The 19824-nt window shown below is 50.0% G+C and overlaps 1 long non-coding RNA gene across 1 annotated transcript in view; it reads left to right on the top strand.

Moving 5' to 3' along the window:
• Positions 1-19824, top strand: part of LOC110387167 — a 75328-nt gene that overhangs the window by 21885 nt on the left and 33619 nt on the right. The gene's annotated exons all lie outside the window — the stretch shown is intronic.

Raw genomic sequence — 19824 nt, 5'->3', positions numbered from 1 at the left:
TCGCTCATTGTTGACTAAATCAAACAGTATTGGGTAATACACGGAATTTATTTGCACTTGCAGTACGTAAGCTAATATGTATAAACTGACAACTAAACTGAAGCACTCCTGAGCTTTGGAGTAGGATTGAGGCAGAGGTGGTGGAGTGGGGTTCTCGGTGTCCAGAAAAGCTTGTTCATTTCTGGGTCTATTTGGCTGCCCTCACCCTGGGGAGGGCATCTGGGGCCGGGTCCTGGCTCTGTTCAGCTCAGAGCTGAAACCTCAAAGGCTGCAGCACCGCCCGGCTCAGCCCCGCGCTCCCATCGTGGGAAAACTTCAGCAAAAAATGCGCTCAGAATGTATTGTCTAAAGAGGAAATGAGCAATACTCACATGGCAAGAAAACATCCCTATCATGCAATTATTTCTAAACATGTTATTTTATGATCCTTCAAAAAAAAAAAAAAAGAAAAGAAAAGAAAAGAATAAAAACCAACGCTGCAGAATAAGAGAGGAGGAAGAAAAGCGAGCAATCAGGGAATCATTCTCAGCTTCAATTGCCCTGGGGAAACGAATGTGTCAGGGAGGATTGAAAGATGGTGTGATCCCAGGAGAGGGAAAGAGAGACAAACAAATGGAGCTGGGGATGCTGCCCCGCAGGGACTGAGCAGGACCCATGCATCCCTGCAGCCATCATTGGGAGCAGCTGTATAAATAGCACATGAAGGGTAAATAAAAGCCAAAGACGTTTTAATGAATGGAGAATTAGTGGCTAGAGAATCCAACAGCTCGATAACTTGCTGCTTTGCAGCCTCCGAGGCTTTTATTTCTTCTTGCCACCGCAGAATGAGGCTGAACAGCTTCTGTCCTCGGAGCTGTCTCTTCACCTGCTCGTGCCTCCACCATGCTTGGCCCATCCACGAAGTGATGGTTTCTCCTTTCTCAGGGATCTGTCCCCATAATGGGCAGCTGAGGGCTGGGGCTGCCTTCCAGCCACCCGCTTTGACACCCATCCCAGGAACTTCTACTCCAAACCCCACGATGCCCACTTGACAATAGCAGCATCCTTTGGGCTTCCATTTTTCTCACAAATTACCTGCTCCCTGTGTCTGTAATTACACGGAGCCACAGCAGCTGTGCCTCTGCCTTTGAACAGCGCATAAAATCCACTCCAGAAAAAAAGTGGACCTGGATTACACCCATTTTCTGGTGGCTTTGCTCAATTGGCTGTGTCCAGGTTGTTTTGCACTCCAAGCGTCTTCCAATTTAGCAGCCTCCAGAGTCCTGCCATCCTTCTCCACGGGCTTTATACAATTAGCAGCATCTCCACTCCGCCTTCATCACTCTCTCCCTTAATGAGCACTGCCAGAAACTCCAATTGCTGCAAAGTGTCTGGCAAGGATCAATTAGAGGGGAAAGTGCTGCGAGAGGTGGGCGACAACCATGGGTGATGCTGTTGGGCAGGGCAGAGCAATGGCCCTGGTGCCCACCAGACCCCTGCTTTGTGCAAATTCAAAGGGCACGATAAACTGCAGCTCTTTGGTGTTTGCCACATCACTTCATCGCCACTTCTCTTTTCAAGGGATGAGAGGGATTTTTTTATGCATTGTGTTTTGCACAGCTATCACAGCAAAGCTCCAGCTTGTGTCTGGGGAGCTCTGCATGGCCATCTCTTGGGGAAAGGCAGAAATCTTTCCCTCCGAGCTCTGCTTCACCACGATGACGAGGCACAGTGTGCCGGTGGGTGACGTCTCCCTGTGGTCCCCACTGCCACCGCGTGGCCCTGTTCATGGGATGGAAATTGTGCTCAGCGTGGTTTGTCTGCCTGTTTAGGGCAAGCTGCCCTTGGCGCTGCTCTGATGCAGCAATGGGGAGAGGTTGGAGTGGTTTCACATGGAATAATCTCTCCCAAGTGCCACGTGTATGAAATGCATTGTGCAAAACACTGGAAATGTGGTGAATCACGTCTGCCCGTCAGCTGTGAAAATCAGGAGCACTGCTTGTGACTTCAGAAATATTACACAGGCCTTTATTCGGAGCAAAGAAAAGCAAAAACTTGGGCCATTGATCTCAATTGAGTTACCCTTCAATGGATTTACCCCCGTGCAATTCAGAGCTGAGATTTACCCATAGTGATTTCACCCATGACTGAGTAACTTTCCCTTTGCCGTGCCAGCAACACGATGGAGAAAGCCAGCAATCAAACCACTCATGTGCACCGAATCAGCTCGGCCAGGCTCGCTGCGAGCATCGCTCCCTTGCAGCGTGCAACGAGACAGGATGATTTAGGATGTGTGCGCGAGTCCCACGCCGCCTGACATCTGTTTTATCTCCCTTCAGCTGAGATGGAAATCAAAGGAGAGCACGCTAGGCCGGGGGAAGAGGTGCGGTTCCTGCTCCTTCCGTGTTGCAGCACCCGCTCCAGGCAGCACGCAGCGCTCGGGCTCTTTTTCCAGTCTTTAGTTGACATCAGGAGCCAGGGAGGAGGTGCACGGATCAGCTGCGTTTCCATAAATCAGCACTGATTCCCAGCAGCAGCGTGCACCGAGGTCGCCTTTCTAAGGAAGGCTGGGCCACGCCGATGCAAAGCAGGGCCCCAAATGCTGCAAATGAGCCCCCAAAGCCGCCCCAGCACGTGGGTCTGCCCCACAGCACCGAGCCCAGAGGTGGGCACACAGCCACGCTCTCTGTGAGCTGAGGATCCGACCTCGGAGGCAGCTGACAGAGGATATTAATGGTTTCCCTAAGGGCAATATTCAGGCAAACAGGTTTGTCATTTATTTTGCAGATTTGCCGGAGTATTATTAATTTACCGGGGTAAACTCCATTAGGAAAACACATTCATTTCTGAAATATAACTTATTCACAGCGCCCGGCCCCGCTCCTCAGACAGGGATTCCACCAGTTAAGAATTATTCAAATATTGATCTGGACATTTCTAATTAACTTTGCCCATACATTATTATGCATATGCACAAAAATTGATTTTTGCAGGCCCAGTAATTAGATTTAATACCTGAGGTAACTTATATTTATGTGTTTAATTATTAGATTCATTAGCAATTTTAATAAATGCTATCGGCTCAGGAATTAAGCACCATCCTTGACACTTTTTGACTTTTCCACTCGCTGGTGAAATAACTGCGTAATCAGAACAGGAGAGACAAAAGGCTTCAGCCTGCTTGGGAAGTAATTATCGTGTGCTGTATAATTATTAATACATTCCTTCTGAGAGCAGAGTGGCTCGTTTCTGAAACGAAGGCGGTTTGTGATAAATGTATATAAATGTCTAATGGGGGTATCTGGCAGAGAATAAGATGATAAGGGACATGGTTTAGTGGGCATGGTGGGGATGGCTGGCAGCGGGACTTGATGGTCTTAGCGGTCTATTCCAACCTTAATGATTCTATGAGAGATGCAGGAAGAAATAGGTTGGTGTGATGGGAGAGGGATGGGGACGAAGGGCGTCCAGGTGTGAGTGCAGAGCTGGAGCAGGGCTTCCCACGGCCGTATTAAGGCAGGCATTGCAGGACTCCCCATACATCCCAGCGTGGGATGGAGAGGTTGGTGCTTAGGGAACTTGAAAGCCCCAGCGTGAGCCCAGCGAGTGGTTCGGCTTACGATGAGATCTGCTTCTATTCCGAAGCCGCAAACGTTAACGCAGAAAGCTGCTCTTCCAGGCGGACTTGGTCTTGCGATATCTGAGCTCAACCACCAGAAAGATGCTCATCTTCACCCCGGGGACCTGACACCTGGGATGTGGCTGCTAATGATGGGCAGCTGGGTGATGCCGGTGCGTGGACCTGCAGCATCCCTCCTGCATCCCTCCTGCATCCCTCCTGCATCCGCGCAGCATCGCGCTCCCTGCCCTCCTGCGCCGCCGACCGCGCGTCTGCAATTTGGTGCCGGGGCCACTGGGAAATTGCCGACAATTTGGCTGAAAATGGTTGGCAAATTGCAGTGTTTAGACTCATTTTGCAGGGACGTGTGTGTGCAGAAATTGCAGAGGAGGTGGCGAGAGAGGCCGGCGGCGGGGAAGGCGCGCTGCTGTTCTGACGGGTGCCCCCCCCAGCCATTACGTATTTGTAAACAAATGCGTAAATTGAGCAAAATAAATCGTCCTTGAAGGGAGCAGGGGAAGGGCAGAGGCACCGGGAGAAGGGGAACGCAGGCAGGAGCCCGGTGAGGACCTATCTCTGCTCTGCTGTGCTCTCTCTGAGCACTTGCTGAGGTGTCGGTGCCAACTTGCATCTCTTTTGGAAGCACAGCGTCGGCAAGGATGCTCATTTGTGGTTTGTGCACCCCCTCCATGATTTGCCTCAGCATCCCTGCCCAGGATACAGCCCTGCAGCCGCTGGCCATGCAGTGCCTCTTCTAGCACCGTGCACAGGGATGCAACTGCCTCCACTCTGTTCTTTTTCTAGGCTGCAAAACTGCTTCATTCACAGCAACGGGTGCCAACCCTACTCCATGAGTTCTTTCGGGGGAGGGTTGCCTATCTGAAATGGGAAGGAAGCCAGACACACACGGGCCGTGGTGCGTGCACCCCGCTCCTGAAGTTGGCTTTTTTTTCCCTCTTTCTTCCTTTTCTTTCCTCCCCCCCTTTCCTTCCTCTCCCTCCAAATGCTGGAGCCCCTCGAGGTCAGTCTTCCACGGGCACCTTGCCTTCAACCTACAAACCTCATTAACGCCATGGGTGTGGTGGGGGAGGAATCCAGCTGTTGATCAAAGGAGACAAATTCTCCCAGCCTGGTTTACACGGCCAGAAGGAGACGCTAATTAATAAACAGCAAAAAGCAGCCGGGCTCCAATTCGCATAAATATGCATCGTCAAACTGTTAGGTAAACAAAGGCAGCAGAAGACGGATTCAGTGCGCAGCGGTCCCAGGGAGGTTGTTCGGTGAGGATTTTTTTTTTTTTTTTTTGCTTAATTTCTCTCTCTGTCTCCAGTTAGAATTCAATTTGACGTCTATAATCAGCCGCAGACAGAAAGCCCTGATGTAAAGGCTTGACACAAATAATGACAAAAAGAAGGCTTTCCCTTTTGTGTTCCTTCCTCGTGCACACTCACGTGTGTACGGGGACCGTAAATAAAAATTCAGGTTTTTGATATGTGCTTGTAAAAACACATGCGGTAGATTCATTATAATCCTGCCTAATTACAGCTAATTGCAGCTGCTGATTGTTCTGAACAGTGGGAGCTGAGGCAGGGAGGTCAGCTCGTTAGGCTGCTGAGGGTAATTGCATACACGGGAGTTAATGGGTCGCTTGGGAGCTTGCTTTGGCTCTGTCCTCTTTGATAAATGGGAGTGATCCCATTTGGAATGAGGAGGGGGCTTGGAGCATCTTGTTTCATAGGATAACAGAATGGTTGGGTTGGGAGGGACCTCAGTGATCACCTGCATCCAACCCCCAGCCGTGGGCTGGTTGCCCCCCACCAGATCAGGTTGCCCACATCCCCATCCAACGCAGCCTTGGGCACCTCCAGGGATGGGGTAACGATTTTATTTGGGGGTTTGCTTCCCCATGCTTGAGGCTGGGAGACGGTGATGACCTCAGGGGTGAGGCTGAGATTTGGGGCAGAAAACTGTGCTCTTCTCTTTGCTCTCCTGCTCTCCTGGTTGGGATCTCAGCTTTCCTCAGCCAGGGCTCCCTCTGTCCGTACATCTGCTAAGGATGAGTCGTGAGAGCTTTTGGGAAGGGAAAGAGCACTGCAATGCCCATGAAACAACCATCAATATCCTTCTAACTGCTAACTGAGATTCCTCCTGGCTGGCAGATAGTTAGATGGATGGACAGATAGAATTGACGAATTATGATGGTTTATTATTCGCTCCTGGTACGTTTTCTTTGATGCTCTCTGGGCCATTTATTCTACCACATTAGCTGATTTTTATTTTGATATTGTAATTTTCATTTTGGTAAAAGCACCCACAGGAACTGAATGGGAACTCATCAGCATAAACTGAAAGGAAGAAATAGCTTGTATTAAGTGCAATAATATTTTTCTTAAATAAGAAGAGGAAACCAAAACGATGTGCAGATACGGACACGCAACTGAATGCAATCAAGCTGCTGCAGCTTGCAGGCTGGAGCCACAGAAACTCATTTCCGTGCTGCCAACTTGACCCAGGGGTGATGCTTTGCTCGGTGAGGGCTGTCCCAGCAATGATGGGCATCCCTGTGCAAAACCTCAGCGAGGCAATGAGTGCGCACGACGCAGTGTGCCCCAAATGCCTCAAGCACAGCAAAACCCACGGGCTTTTTCCTTTTCCCCTTTGCCACACCATAGAGGGAGCCAAATCCCCAAATCAGAGCTGCCCACGTCCCCTTTGGGTGACGGCCAGACTGAGAAGCGCTCCCAGGGCTGGTGTTGTGCTTGCACTTCTCAACTCTAACATTTCCCCCGAACCTGCTGTCTGTACACCTCTGTGCTCTACCCTGCAGAGCAGCATTCATGCACGGAGCTTTCTGGTTAGGAAATTGTGCGCGGTCTCCATTGGAGAATTAGGGCAGCAGCAGAACGATCTCTTAGCACGGTGCTGCAGCAGATGGTTTATGGTATCAATTACCACGGCGAGGCTCTCGGTGGCTGCAATACGTCCAGTTATGGACAGAGCTGAGTAGGTCAAGACTCTAAGTGTTTGCATTCCGGGGGCAGCATGCAGCTATAAAGCAGAGCAGTGTGCTTTGTTTCCAATCTCTGACCTTTTCCCGTCTTCACCGAAGGTTTGGAGCGCGAAGTGTAAAATTTAAAAAAAAAAAAAACAACCAAAAACCCAAAGCATTTTTTCCCATTTGGAGAGAAAATGGGCAGCAATTCCCTGGAAGGTTTCCTCAAGCCAAGGAAAAAACGTGGAAGATTGCACTGCTTCCAGCCCATCTTGGCAGCAGCTGACACTAAGAGGGGCTTTCAGCAGACAAAGCCCCGTTGGCTCCAGCTGACCACTCGAAGGCTTAAGGGCTTTGCTGAGTGAGGCTTTCCAGCAGGTTTTTTCAAGCTGCATGGTTATTATTTAGATTTTCCAGCGCTGTTTATTCTGTACAGATCTCCATGCTTTTTCCACCCCCCCCTCCCCCCATTCCTGTTGCTCTTTTGTTTTTTCTACTGCGAGGATTAAACATAAATAATTCTCCTTAGGTCCACCCCTTCCCCAACACCTTTGCAGGAGCAGTGCTCAGCACTGAGCTCTGCTCTCAGGACCATGATCCAGGTGACCCTGGCTGGGGTTTTGGTGGCTCCTTCCAGAGCTCCCCAGGCTGCAGTGGGAATTTTGTAAGGGATTGAACTTCTTAGAGCTCTCAAGGTGACTTTGGCTGGGGTCCTAGTGGCTCTTTCCAGCACTCCTCAGGCTGCAATGGGAATTTTGTAAGGAACTGAACTTCTTGGTGCTCCCAAGGTGACCCTGGCTGGGGTCTTGGTGACTCCTTCCAGAGCTCCCCAGGCTTGGCAATGGGAGTTTTGTAAGGGATTGAACTTCTTGGTGCTCCCAAGGTGACCTTGGCTGGGGTCCTAGCGGCTCTTCCCAGCACTCCCCAGGCTTGGCAATGGGAGTTTTGTAAGGGATTGAACTTCTTGGTGCTCCCAAGGTGACCTTGGCTGGGGTCCTAGCGGCTCTTCCCAGCACTCCCCAGGCTTGGCAATGGGAGTTTTGTAAGGGATTGAACTCCTTGGTGCTCCCAGCAGCTCTATGGCAGCTCAGAGTTCAACAGGCTGTGAGTGGGGGAATGCTGCTGCAAAAGGGGTTGAGGGCTCATGCGGCAAAGAGTTAATCAGACTCAGCAGAGGAGGGAGAAGAGAGATGAAAAAGAATGAATCACATCTTCAGAACGTCCCTTGAAGGACTTCCAAAAGAATATGAGAAAGGAGGAAAGCGACGGACGGGCTCCTAATCCTCCCTCCTTCCCTTGGCAAAGATTTGCGAGCCGCAGATGAGAGATTTCCTGTTTGGCAAAGAGGGGGGAGCTGGAGATTAAATCAACCTGCTCAGCCCCGCACTTCTAACGCTGTTTGAGAGGTGCTTAAATATTTATTTAAAAAGAAGTGTGGGGGGAGAAAGAGGAAGAGGGGGATACATAAAATTAAAATATTCATTATCTCACAGTTCATATCTAATACGGGTCGTTGTTATTGCTGGATAATGGATTTCCTGCCCTAAATGTCTCTCATTTTGGGAAGGGATGGGGACATCTGGTTGGGAATGACACAGCTGACGCTGAGACGTGGGCTCACAGCAGCATCGCTGTCCAAAACACCCAAAATCTACCCAAATCCTGCTTTTGTGAGACTCTTTCACCCTGTGTCCCTGAGAAGCAATGGGGGGATCCTGCCTGAGTGCAATCACTGAGCTGCGGCTCAGCTGTTGGGGATGGCTCCCAACCTCATGGGGTGTTCGTGTGAAGCAGAGAAACCCTGGGGGGGGGGTCTAGGGAGGTCCCACGGTCACTCAGCCTGCCCATAGCTGCTCCTTGAGGCCATTTTCCACTTTACCCAGGATCAGCTCCTGGGACCCATCAGCTGTGCCCTGAAACAAAAGCTCCGGTTGAACCAAATCCCAGATCCATTGGCTCCAAGAAGGTGCAGCGCAACGGCATTAAATATTAACGTGCCAGCAACATTAGGGAAATCCATCGGAACTTAAGTGACTCCGAACGTGAAGCACTGATGAACTGCTGGAGGGGATTATTGAAGAGGTAAACGGAAAGTAACGCAGGGAATTGCCTAATGTGGATTGATCAGGGGCTCCCTTTGGACCAGGAAGGGCTTATTAGACACACTACCTGATGCTGCTATTCAGAAGCACGGTTAGCTGAGCTACTTTGGCTCTTTCTTTCTATCAGCTTATTAGAAACCCCTGGGTAGTGCAATATCTCCAAATAGGATGAAGCTGTATTTACTAATTCGTGGGGATTAGCGGGAATAGAATTATTAAGATCCCTATCGGAGGCTGTTGAGGGCTGCGCTGCTTTTGTCGTGTCTCTGTCTCAGGGAAAGCTGCAGCAGTGGGCTCAGCTCCTCTGTTGGGTCCAGCATGGGCAGAACGATGCCAAATTGCTGTCGCATTTCACCAAAATTGGAGCCCAGGCTTCAAGAAGCAAGGAAAGCTCCCTATAAAGAAGCAGGGAAAGGCTGATGCCCCGCTCTGCTCTTGCTCCAACTCTTTCTGCACCGCCTCTGGGGGATCCCCATGCTGAAGGGACTGCAGGGCACAGGAGGATGCTGGGGGTGAGGTGCTCAGGCTGCGTGCCAGCAAAGGGAAGGATTGCACCAGCACTACGATAGATGTCTCTGGCAGGGACAGGTGGCTTTATTTACTCCATTTGTCTTCCACCAGCACAGAAATGGTGGCAATAAATCACCCCATCACCAAAAGCAATGGGCAGAGCTCACTGGGACGCTGCGGGTCCTGTTGCTCTTCCCCACTGGGACAGCCCCTCCGGGCTCTGTAGATCGGGGAAAATCAGCAGCATGGCAAAAAGCTGGTGATTTGCTGGGAAAAACACCTGTCCAGGATGTGCATGAGTGAGTGCCAATGCTGCACCCCCATAGGGAGACTTCAGCACGGGGCTGTGTGGGGTGCTGGGCTGGCAGCTCTATGGCAGGAGAAGGCAGGCAGCAAAGTCCCCGCTCCCCGCTGGGTGAGCAGGAAGCCTGCTCTGTCAACCTGGGTTTTGTTTTATTTTGCTTTATTCCATTCCATGTCTCTTTCCTCCTGCTTGGCAAATTACACTTCCTCAGCTGCCACTGTTCAAAGCATCTCTTCCCACGGTTTGTTTGGTATGGGTAGAGAAAAGCTTTTTCCTGAAGTGCAAAAAAACACCCCCTGCCTCAAAAATGTAGTTTTTTGTGTTGGCTTTAATAGAAGCGCCTTGTCTTATCGATCCCCATCTCCACGCCGGCACAGCTGTGTGTAGCATCAGAAAGCGGAGCAGAGAAATCAATGGGGTTCCCAGGGCACTGCTGCCTGCATGGGGGAAGTTGGGGGGTTCTCCAGCGGTGACATCCCATGCTTCTGCCCACAGCCCGGCCACTGAGGTTCAACTCAAAGGTGGAAGAGATAGGAAGCTAAAAATGTTTTGTTTCAACTTCATGGCTTCAATTCATTCTCGTTAAGGACGAGGCTTTGCGCTCTTTTCCAACCTCAGTGATTCTGTGAGAGAGGAATACAGATTCAGGTTCTGGTTGGCTGTTTGTGTTTAATGATGTTACATCCGAAGGGAAATGGTTTTTTGCTTTCTCAAAACAGCCTGGAAACAGAGTGGGTTTTCCAAATAGAATCATTACAGTTCTAAGAGTCCTCCAAGATCATCAAGTCCAACCATCTGATGCTTCCTTGGAAAATCTGAGTTGGTTTGAATAAGAACAGAAGGGTCAGTGCTACTGTTTCCCATCCCAACTTTCCACCACTGCACCTTCCAGAGGATCAGTTTCCTGGAAAACATTAATGCTTTAATTTATTTCAATGAGAAGCCAGAGAACACCCTGGAATACCATAATTTCCTGCAAAATAGAGATCTATTTACTTCCCAAGCTGCCAGAGCTGCTTGGCGTACCATGATCCTGCCCCTCCAATTGCCCTGTTACCCCATCCTTGGACTCTTGGCCAAAGCACAGTGCCCACAGAGTGGTTTCTCAAGGCAGCAATCCTCCAAAATGCTGTCAGTGGCAGACCCATGGCTGCTATTTAGTGCTGCTTTGGAGTGATGGATAACATGGGACACGCAGGAGCTGGCGCAGTGTGCGTGATAAACCTCACTGTGACCCAGGGAGGGGAGGGAGGCAGAACAGGAACCTTATCCATCTACTTATCTATCTGCTCTTCTGGCCAAGAAACCCATGATTTAGGTGGCAAGGTTCCACCTTTTTAGATCTGGATGAATGAGACTTCAAGGGAGGATTTTATTCCATCTGTATTTCTTTTATTACTTCACCATATCATACCTCTGTCCCCTCCACAGCATTAATCATCCTCCTTCCTCCTCTCAGCTCACTACTCTCCTTAATTCCCTGATGTCTTTTTTAAGCTGCAGAGCCATGAACATGGGCATAATGTAGAACCAGGGAGTGCAGGTGGGTTCTTGCTGCTCAGCTCTGCCAAATCCCACCTTGGGTTGGGGATATCTCATACTTGGAGGTCTACAACCAGAGCACTGAGGAGCCACAAAGCAAAGGGTGTTCAGTGGCTGATCCCTTTTATGCAAACACGTGCAGGGCTCCGGGGATGCTGCAGTGAGCGTTGTGTGTTCCTGACCTTGGAAAATGTCATGCAGTTGTGGTCCCATCCCATAAAAGCAAAGACCCTTCCAGTAGGGGATAGCTCCACTGAATGGATGTCGGCGTTGAATTGCGTTGCAAACGGTGAGCGCCGACAATGGGTTTTGTTTCATGCTTGTTTTTGCTACCATCCATTCAGCTCCAGAGCTGAAGATCCCACGGATAAAAGTGCTCCTCTGAAGGATTCCGCTCTGTCCCCCCTAATTAAAGCTCAAGGCAGCGCTCCGTGCGTCTGCGCCTTCCCAGGGCCCCACAGGAGCAGCTGTGACATCCCGCTCTGCCAAAGTTTAAAAATAAAACCTGTCATCCCCGAGAGCTGCAACTTCTCCTTTAAACACAAACAAGCGAGATGAGACGCTGCTCTCAGCCCTCGCCATATATCACAGGGTTTCTTACACATCAGGGCCCTTAGAAGCGCTTTTCTGCAGGGTTGACATGAAGATAGGGCCTCCTGCTGCTGTGCTGTCCCTATCCCATCCTTTCTTGGCATGGGGTTGGGTTCTTTTTTTTTCCTCCCCCTTCCAGAGAGCACTTTTCAAGCTTGGCATTGTTTCCTTACAAGCATATCTTCTCCTTGTGAGCCCCGCAGGGTCCTGCCCCTTTGCCATGGGATGCTCCATGGGCTCCCATTGCTGCCTGCTGCTCTCCCCCTGCTTCTCTTTGAGTAATCCTGCTGAAAAATGCCTTATGTGCGTGTGGATCTCTGCTGAAAGGGAAAAACGTTGAGTGGGCGGATTCAGGTGGAAATAAAGGGGTTTACTCTCAGCGCCGGTTAATGAAATTAGAAAATGGAGAAGAGCTTGCCTAATATCATACAGGGAAAGATAAAATACGTTTCAAAAAAAAAAAAATCACAATGCTGCAATTCTCTATAAATGTCAAAATATTACATTTTTGGGGATGATAAAGATGGAAGAAATAGCTGGGTTTCAATTTCAGGTGCCACATCATATCTCTTCCCCTCTATAATTTTTATTAAAATGTGAATGTTCCAGGAAGTCATTATGCCGTCTTTATTATGTTTGCATAGGAAATAACGAGCTGATTCGAGGGAAATGCGTAGAAACAAAGCCTGTGTGTGTCATCCCAGGGGGAGAGCGGGGTGGGCACTGTCTGCTGTCCCCGTCTCACCTGCACCTGGGTGTCACCGCAGGAAGGGGACAGATCTGCTGGGTGCAGAGCATCCCATGGCCCAGATACGGATCTTCTTCTGCTCTGCCACCTGCGTGCTGGCTCTGAGATGAAGCTTAACATCCAGCACTGAAGGAAGGGTGTTGGATGCATGGGGGTCTCAAGTTGCAAACTTGGCTGCTGCCAGCCTGCTTTGTGCTCGCAAAGCACCCAGGGAGCTGTGCCCTGGCATTCCTCCACCGCCGAGCCTGTAACACCAGTCGCCAGTGTTTCTGCTTCCCTGTGCCATTGCACTTGGGAGGGTGCAATGCACAAGGGGATGCGATGCAGCAGCGTGCTCCACCTGCTCCCTTCCCAGCCATCTGCTTCAGTTGCAGGCTCACCTCGGCCCCTTAACGTACGAATTTTGCGCTGAACAGAACACCAGCAACAAGGCAAAGTGAGCAAGCCAAGACACTCCCGACACACCAGTGAGAAGCAAAGGCACTGAGGTTTCTCTGCTCTTTTTTTTTTTCCCCTCTTTCTTTATGGCTGCACTTCTTTTATATCTTAGGATGAATCTGGACTTCTGTTGTTTTTGCGGCGCTTTTCTTTCCCCTTAGTCCAGGCTTGTAGAAAAACCCCTCCTTCAGCACAATTGCGTGACTTTTCCAAACCTGCTGCAGGCGAGGTGAGGGCAGCAGTGCTCTCGCAATGCCCATTCTCTCCTGGTGCCGCCAGCTCCCTGCTGACCTTGCTCAGTGTGGGGAGAAGCAGCCCCTGCTGCCTGCAGGCTTCTCTTTTCCCTTTTCCAGCAGCTGGCATGGCAGCAGGAAGAGGGGGCAATGAGACCCTGAGGTGGCTGGGAACAAGAGATAGATCGTTCAGCAGCAGAGCAGGGAGACAGAGCCTGCCAGATCCGCACAGGGAGTTGGGTCCATTGGAGGTGCTTATAGCAGGGAGGGTGATGAATGGGCTCGGACCTGCAGGTCTCCTCCTGAAAAGTCAATTTTGCCACTGTGAAGCTCAGATCTGCGGCCCCGGGAGCTGGAGGAGCTCAGCCTGCAGGTGCCGATGTTCCATTTGGATGGATGTCCTTAAAGGGCACTAATTTAGCACAGATTCACAGCTCCTGAGTCAGTGCTTTTGGAAAGGAAGTGGATGGATTTCAAACCCTGCGGTCCCCCGTGTCACTCATTCCAACCCTCTTTTGGCAGCCGGAGCAGAGAGGGCAAATAGCAGATCAACTTGGAGTGCCCACTTGCAGCCACTTGTAAGCAATTAAAAGAGGCCCGGAGACTAATTACTGCAGCCACTCTGTGCATCTGCCAGCTCGGATAGCAGGGCAAGGAGCTGGAGGGCAAGGGATGCTCAGCCACAGCCACCCACTGCCCTTTTGCAGCAGAGCGACGCATTGCATGCAAATCTCAGGTTGGGAATTTAGCCTGGCTGCACAACGGGGTGCACTGGAGGGTTTGGAGGGGAAGCAAGGGAAGCTTGTGCAAGGACCTGATAAACTCCTGCCTATTGCATCGCGTGTGCACGACTCCTATTGCATTGCATGGTGCTGCGTGTGTGCTTTTGCACAATGGGCAGGGAACTGCCTCCAAATAGGGGGGAGGAACACCCTCCAAGCAAAGAATGGGTGGTGGGCACCCCATGGCCAGCACTGGTCCATCAGCACTTCTCTTGTTCAGCCCTTCAGCGGATGCATGTGTGGGTTTTGGCCATGCTAATGCGAGCAGACAGGTCGCTGCTGCCAAGCTGCTGTATAAATCACCGAGTCTGCTGGCTGTGCTATTAGCTTTCAAGTTTAATAGCATTTAGAAATAAGTCGTATGTTTCCCTGAGATTCACTCGCACAATTAGAAAGCCTGGAGGGATTTTTTTATTTTTTTTTTAAATTCAAAGTATTGTCATAAAAGCTTTGGGAAGAAGAGGGAGAAATAGCGATGGTTTAACTCTCCTTTTTAGTTCCTAAATAAAAGTCTTTAAACTGGATCATTCTGGAGCAAACTTTCCCATATACATTAAAGCAACGCGGCTGCAGCTGGAGAAGTGACTGTGTAAATGCGATGTTACGCATTCATGTATATCCAACTTTAATAATTTCTGGATTTACCCACTGCAAGGCGAATAATGTTCTCCCTGCCCCCAGCGCAGTGCCCTGGCATTCTGCAGCCAGCTCTGGAGCCAGCCCCAGCCCACGCCTTAGAAAATTAACCATAATTAGCTTTTCTATGGCATTGCACCTACGGGGAGCAGGAATCGTTTTGTGAAGGAGGAAAGCGTTGCCCTGGTTTTGCAGAAGCACATAGGGTAAGGGCTGGATAGCACCAAATTCAAGCTGGAATAACAGGAGTATGTGGGGGCTCGTGGGCTTCACCCTCCAGGGAATCCCCAGGGGCAGTGATGTGCCCATGAGGAGTGAGGATTATCTCACATCACTAATAGACACACTGCCCTACATCAGTGCTTCATCACCTGCTGCCCCATGCCAGCACCACGAGAGCATCCCTCCCAATCCCTCCCAATCATCCTGAAGGGCGTACGGGAGAGTGATGGGGCATTGCACACCCTGGGGGCTCGGCCTCACCGGGATTTTGGTGAAACCCCAGAGCTGTGGGCATGCTCCTGCACGAGCTTTCATTACACAGTTATAATGACTTTAAATAAGAGCGAGTTTCCAGCCCCTGTGATTGCCGTTTAAAAGGTCGAATTACGACTTCTGTCTCCCAAATGCAAATCACCGCTTATAATTGTTATTAAACTCTCAGCTTTTCAAGGGGATGTCGGAGCAATGGGGAACTGACTGCGAGGATAAGAAAAGCTGTAGAAGGGGGGGAAATATGTTTGTGGCAGGAAATGAACCATGGTTTGGGCCAGCATCTGGCGAAGTCAACCCCACCGAAGTCCATAGGGGATGAGGTCTTGCTTGTCCAGGGAACATGGAGGGTGCTCAGCCATATGATGAGAAGAAATTCACTTCTTCCTGGAGCCTTATCCTGATTCCTTCCCATCATGTCTGTTAAACAAATTGGGGTGTATTTGTGTTTCACTTGTTGGAGTATGAAATGGGAGAGGCTGCTTGCAGAGCAGCGTTTCTTAGAGCAGATGATTTCAGCAAGGCTTGGCTTTTCAAGGGCTTCCTAAGCAGGAAAAGCTACAAATCTCCCAGCGATACTGGATTGCTGTATTTTTATCCCAGGTTTACTCTAATGATGCTTCTCTCCTGATCCCGGTGCCCGCGGGAGGGCAGCGAGAGGAGCTGTTCAGAAGCAACGCTAAGCCCCAGATCCCAGGCAGGAATATGAAACATTAAGGAGCAGCTAACAAGAGAAGAATTGAAAGGAGGCTTTTCCCAGCAGAGGCTTGAGAAAAAAGCCCAGAGGCTCTCTAGGAAAATACCAGCAGCAGGGAGACGTGTACGGTGTGATCGCATCCTGCAAAGCCCAGAGCTGGCGATGGGGTGGGTTGAGAAGGGTTGGCAGAGATGTGTGCAGATGGAGCACGGCTCCCACCTGGCAGAGAGGTGTGGAAACCTAAAAACCTGAAGAAATAACCTTTGCCTTATTCCATCCTGTTGGTTAACCCAGCGTTAGGCTTCCTCTGATCAGGGCTGCAGAGCATGGCGCAGCATCCTCAAAGCATCGATGAATAGAAAGCAATTAAAGGTCCCAAACCTGCTGAGCCGTGCAACCTGCTCCCCTCCCATCGCTTCTTACGTCTGCCTGGCCCATTATAAAACTAATTGCTTTCCTTTCATATTTGTAGAACAGCCAAGGTCAGACCTGAGCGGTGAGCACCAACTCGTTGACTCTTCTGCCTTGATATCAGCGCAGACCGGAGTTCGGTTTCTCAATGAGCCTTCCCCTCCTTCCCGTGATGGTTGGAAGAGGAGGAGGAAGCTCAGCTCCCCAAACCCAAACCGTGCAGGGAGTGCTGGCAGCAGGCGGCCGCTCCCTGCTCGCGCCGCTGCATTTTTAATCAAAGATGGCACGGCTGCTGTCCCTGGGTTCGCCGCGCTCTTTTATCTCCTCCGAAATGCTTGGAGCTGGAAGGATGCCCTCCACCAGACCTCTATGATTTATACATCTGTAGGCAGGGAGCTGAGCATCCCGGAGCTGGCTTCTCCTGCTTCTTGGCATGGGGTCCTCCCACTGCCTCACCCCCCCCCTTTGTGCTGGTTTCTCATTCCCTGCTCTTCCTCATCACACGCTCCATCCCGGTGACCCATTTCCTCCTGTTCGCTCTTGTTTTGGCTCAGTGGCTCTGCTAGGGTTTTCTTGGCTGGTGTAAGGGGATGAAGCATGAGAAATCATATCTTTATAACCCACAGAAACATTTGCATTCACCTTTATGGCTTGAGATGTCTTAAAGTTGCTGAAAGTTGAATTTCTTATTTCTCCTTCATGTTTCTATGCTAAAACAAATGCTTAGGCTTCTTGTAGGGAGCAGTCCCACTTAAAGAAGGAAAAGAAATACAGATACTACAATTTTCTAATGGCATTGTGGAATCATTAAGGTCAGAACAGATCTCTGAGATCGTCACATCCATCCCTGCATCCCCGTTGAACTGAGGATCCCAACCATCCCCTATGACATCCCTGGAGCATCCCCCACCCATGGTTTTATGTCATTGGTTCTGCCAGCTGATCGCCATCACTATAAAAATGAGCGCTTTGTTTCCTGTTTGAATTTGTTTAGCTTGAGCTATTCGCTCTTGCCATGCCTTTCTCTGCTGGATTAAAAGCCCTAAACCAGCACCTTTCCACCCAGAACCCCCCTGAGCTGCGACGGCTTATTGAGCTCTAAAACGGAGCCGAACACAAAGCCAGCATTTGTTCCCTTCTTACAGCTCCTTGAGCCAATAAAGACCAAGAAGCAGCTTTTATCTAATTTGTTTTTCCCCTTTAAAAGCAGGGATATTTCTTCCCGTGGAGGCGGAAGCACACGCGGGCAGCGCTGTGCTGGGAGTGTATAAATAGCCGGGGCTGAGAGCAGAGCACAATAGCTGTCACTCGACCGCAGCAGAATGGGGACATGAGTGGTAGCAGATGAATTTCCTAAGCAACAAAGACCCTGTTTTCATGCAAATATCTCTTAGTAATAAAATCCAGGAGAAAAGAAAGGCAGATAATGTGTTATATAAGCAGAATTATCTTGGTGCAGAATGCTTCTTTCAAGGATTTTTTATTTTTATTTTTATTTTTTTCTCGGAGACATCAGCATCCTTTCAGCGACTTGATTTGGGCTGCGAGCGGTGGTGAATGATGCGCAGCGGAGAAAGTGCTTCAGTCGCTTACAAAACGCTGTATGAATTTAACACGAGCAGCAGCTAATGCGAATAAAACTCAGAAAAAAAAAAAAAAGATTCCTTGCAGTGATAACACGGCCTTCCCTCCCCCTCAGGATTTCTGAGCACTGTGCGAGCCTCCATTAATTAAGCCTCAAAGGAGATCCCCTCCCCAGTTTTACGGCAGTGGCGAGATGGAGCGTTCTGCTCCGGCGCAATGCAGGCGGCATGGGGATGCATTGGAGCCTGGACCCAGCCTGGCTGCTCCTCCCTTACTCCCTGTCTGCTCTACGATGGCCACAGGCCAGAGGGATTTTTTTGACTTCGCAGCTCCTGACCTTGTCAGGCTGCTCCATTGCCTGTGTCCCTCTTGGGATGCTTCCACCACTGGGCAGCTCCGAGCAGCCCCAGCACAGAGCAGCAGTGCCCCTCCATTCGTTCCCAGGCAGCTCTCTCTGCTATTTCTCCTTCTATTGTTCTTTTTTTTTTTTTAAGCTATTTTGCATTTTCAAGGGGAGATCTGCAACAAAACAACTTCATCTGCAAAAGTGTGTTCGATGCCAGGAGTTGGCACCAGCGAGCAGCTGTGCATTGACTTCTGCAAACAATGGGAAGCAGAGAGAATACCCCTCAAAATCAAATGCCAATGTGCTCTGTTCTATTTTGACTTAAATACGCACAGCTAGCAGAATAAAGGCTCGAGGCCAAGTCAGTAGGCTGAGGAAGAGGCCAAGCATGGAAAGCAAGAGGTAATGCAAGAGCTGGGTGCCATCACTTACAGACCTACTCCAATATACAACCCATGCACTGGCGTGCCCATGCCCTGCACCGTCTGCCTGCATTTATCACAAAGTACTTGAACTGCCTGGCTTGCCCCCCTCATCCAGACACATGTTACAGTAGCTTGCCTCAGTCTGGTAGGATAATTTAATGTAAAAACTGACTGAAGTGGTAGTTTTCAAATAGAGCATAGCGTAAGTCCAATATTCAGGTCCAAAATACTACAACTGCAAGCCTCGAGGATACCTAAAATGCAAACCAGTTCCTAGATCCAAAGCTCAGACCCATTTGTTTTGTGAAATCTGACATTTGGAAGCTGGACCCTGAGCTCTGAGTGCTGGGAATCCAAATGATGTTCAGCTGAGAGCACAGATCCTGCCTGAATTTCTGCATCCTCCAGAAGCACTCGGCCTCTCCTCCTGCTGCTCCTGCTTACAGAGAGGTGTCAGCTTCCCTGCCTCCCTCCAGCTCTTAATTACCTATAGACATTCAGGCTATGCAGATATTTATGTTGTTGCCTGGCTTTTTCCTGCTGAAATCACGCTCCAAGTTCTTCCACCTTCCCCTCCATTAACAGAGCTGCCTGTGCTCTCCAAAGGAGCCAACAGGGAGATGTGAGCGTTCAGCTTTCCGCGCTTGTTCATTCCCCCGGTTATTAATGCACTTGGCTTCAATGGCGTGTTTTCCTTGAAGCCTGCAGGAGCTCTCATCGGGGCTGTTAATGTAGCTGAAAGGTCTCTTGTGTTTTTCTTGGAAATATGCATCTCCTTCCTGCTGCACGGAGCCCATCAGGCGGATGGAGTCGGCCTGTTCGCTGCAAGAGGAGGTTATTATTTCTTTTATAATGAATGAAAGTTTGGGGCAGAATTGATGCTTTTCTTCCCCAGAGCTTGTCTTCTCCTATTTGTGCTTGTCTGCTGTAGGTGCGGGTCCAGAGTTGAGGCAATTCCTGTCTGCATTGCTCCTGGTGGGAATTATCCAGCAGCTTGATGGTTGGATATGCACAGATACCGTGCTGCAACGAGTCATTTCTTTGGATACTAATACTAATGGTACATATGCGATCGTGAGATATTCCAAAGCTGTTACGATGGGGTTAGAAGACGGGGCAGGAGTCTCTGAGCAGACATGGAGATGGTTAGCACAGGGGAGAATGGGAATGTTCCTGGAGGATCTGGGAATAGAATCATTGATTGGTTTGAGTAGGAAGGGACCTTTAAAGTTCCTAAAAGTGAACTGGGACACCCACAGCTCCATCAGGTGCTCAAAGCCCCGTCCAGCCTGACCTCGGGTGTCTCCAGGTGTGGGGCATCCACTGCCTCTCTGGGCATCGCTGCTGTATGGGAACTGCTGAGCGCTGATTGAGCACCTGATGTAGGGACACA

The sequence above is a fragment of the Numida meleagris genome, chromosome 21 (assembly GCF_002078875.1).
Source record: "Numida meleagris isolate 19003 breed g44 Domestic line chromosome 21, NumMel1.0, whole genome shotgun sequence".
Classification (NCBI taxonomy): domain Eukaryota; kingdom Metazoa; phylum Chordata; class Aves; order Galliformes; family Numididae; genus Numida; species Numida meleagris.
This window is presented reverse-complemented; position numbering and strand designations above follow the sequence as displayed.